Here is a 2,700-nt window from a genome sequence, read left to right as displayed (position 1 = left end):
ACAGCTAGATTTCTCTGAAAGCTGACTTGCGGATGAGCAATGGCCAATGAAGTGTTTGCTTGTCCTGGTTTCTGATTGAGCCTGTGCTTGTTGTTGCACTTGTTGTGGCGCTTGCTGTGGTTGATGAAACCTTGGAAAGCTCGAGTGGATGAGGATCCAGTATGTTCCTTTACCTGCAACATTTTCATTGTCTTGTGCTTGTGTCTTTTGGGGGCTGTGCAGCATCATTGCGTGTCTGCTATTTGGCCAGAATGGCAGTTGCCTTTCATTCCTATGCTTTTTGTGAGTTAAAGTAGAAACGAAATTTTTTTAACAAAGCGACAGTGTACTTCAGAGGTGCACCGTGGATGATGTGAGCGACAGCGGGGTGCTTCGTCATTTTCCTATCTGAGAGGTGTCAAGCCTTGGCCAAACCCTTCCGTCCCGGGTGTCCGAGCCACCGGACCGTGGCCAAAGCTTGGCTCAGCCTTGCTGTTGGCAACACTCTCTGGGAATTGAGTAGCATGAGGAGGTAACATCCCCAAGTGGTTGCGTTTGTTCACCGTTCCTGGCACGTCAATAGCGGCCCAGCGCCCTGCTTCTTAGAGGTCTCAAACGGGGTAATTGTCGGACTACAGCAAGCATGATTATTCCTGTGCGTTGCTTCACATGCGGAAAGGTGCGGCCATTCAGCCAAGACAGAATGCTTCGCCATGTGCCGTTGTCAGGGTTTTCGTGCAGTAGCGGGGCGCATATGGCGTACATATTCTCATAGAGCCGTGAGTTACAAATTAAGTTAAATTCGCTAGCCCGTTTCGCGCGCTGGAGTGGTCCGTGGCATGACAGGGTGCAAACCAGAGCCTGTACTTCGACGTCGAGAATATCCAGGCATTCCAGCTGCGTCAATGGTCAATGGCTGTCTCAAGTTATACCATGTTCTTCGCACGCACTCGCACGTGGGGGATGTCTCGAATGGGTGGCTGCTTGCCCAGCAGTTGCTCTGTGTATGCATCTGCACTTGGGCTACGATACTGCGGCAAAGCAAAGGCATACATGTTCACGCTGTGTGTATATTTGTACAGGTTGTGGGAAACAAATGGGAGACCTTCATTGATCTTGTTCAAGCAGACTACAACGAGGTGGACGCTCTAGATGCGCTGGGTCTGACCCGGTATTGCTGCCGGCGAATGCTCATGACGCACGTCGATCTTATTGAGAAGCTGTTGAATTACAACACGCTGGAGAACCAGGTGGAGCAGTGATAGTGTCAAGCGGATGTCGCATTCGGATGCCAGCTGCCAGCAGTCTGAGGAACGGCTGGACGCTTATGAAGGAGTGTATGGGATAATAGTCATCTCGTATGGGTGTCCACAAGATGAGGCCATGCAGGAGGTAGAAGCCTTTGCATTTTGGCCAGAACGGGGCTGTCAGTTGGGTGGCCAAGCGTTAGCTGGCTGTGGCTCATCCACAGGCTTGCAATGAAAGAAAGGCATCTGAGCAGCAACCCCGAGTTCTTTTCTTTTTTTGGTTCTTCATAATTCACATCAGTTGTGCATCATTGAGCCGTGGCAAAGTACGGTGTGGGGGAGCAGTCTTGTACAGCATACTGTTCGGTGTGCAGTATGCTGCACACAGTTCCTCTCCTTGGTGCAATGGCTTTTATGGAGATAGTGGCACGAGACAGTGGTAATAGTGGTAAGCATGCACTACGCTGTTTGTACCATGCGTTGCCATCGCCCTAGTCCATGCGCATCAATGCTCATCAGCCAATGGCTTTGTCCCGAGGCCCCTGCCAGTTTGGTGTCACTGTAAGTGTCGCTTGCTCCGTCAATGGTCAGCGATACAACGACATGCATCCAGAACAACGGTGTTCCTGCCCGCCAGCTCCCTAGCAAACACCTGTGCGGCATAGTCAGACCTATCTTGTGGTAAAAAAATCACTGAAACTGCAGGCTTGTGATGTGTTGTATCCTCCTAGTTGCGACCACGACAACTAAGATGAATCATTGCATTGCTATTTTGCAGCCCAGATATCTGCAGTTAGCAGCTTGGAACTCCCTGCCTTGAGCGAGATTTGGGAAAGGAAATGAATGATGGAACCGGACCACTGAGCCGTCAAATTTCCAGCAGCTCTCACAACGATGATATTCAGGGTCTCAAAGAAGTGTCAGGGATCCCAACAAAACGTGAAACGGTCACTACCACAATGGCCAACAGGTTGCATGAAACCTCGATCCGAAATGGAAACTCCTCACCATCAAATCCGATCAATTTCTGTCCACAGGTACCCAGGTAGTCAGCCCAATGAGATGCTTATGCTAGTACCGTGCCTCGGCCTATTGAGAAAGGAAAACAGTTTGTCAATGAATCTCATCCTGATGTCAGGGGTCCTTATAAAAGCTTTTGCCAACCCCAAGATCACAATCGCACATGCCTGGGTCAGAGGAATCTGATAGCGCACGCCACACATGCGCGCACGGATATGATACATGCGCAGTTCAAGCACACAGGGCCTAAATTAGCACAGCAGATGCTCGCCCACAAACATGCGCTACTTTGATGCCCTATCAGTCCCTAACTTCATTGCTGTCCTAGCCTTTGAGCCACACAGACACAAATTACACATTCCTGTGCTGGCCAGAAAGACAGAAGGAGACATTATACTGGCCTGGGCGTCAGCATCCTCGCGTGGCTCTCGACCAACTCCCTTGCCTATTCGTT

At 50.3% G+C, this 2,700-nt stretch overlaps 1 pseudogene; it reads left to right on the top strand.

Moving 5' to 3' along the window:
* Positions 1 to 622: 622 nt before the first annotated feature.
* Positions 623 to 1,241, top strand: LOC149809565 (DNA-directed RNA polymerase subunit 10-like protein pseudogene; annotated as a pseudogene).
* Positions 1,242 to 2,700: the final 1,459 nt, after the last annotated feature.

The sequence above is a fragment of the Nuphar pumila genome, unplaced genomic scaffold (genome assembly GCF_984573655.1).
Source record: "Nuphar pumila unplaced genomic scaffold, dmNupPumi1.hap1.1 HAP1_SCAFFOLD_1050, whole genome shotgun sequence".
Lineage (NCBI taxonomy): Eukaryota > Viridiplantae > Streptophyta > Magnoliopsida > Nymphaeales > Nymphaeaceae > Nuphar > Nuphar pumila.
This window is presented reverse-complemented; position numbering and strand designations above follow the sequence as displayed.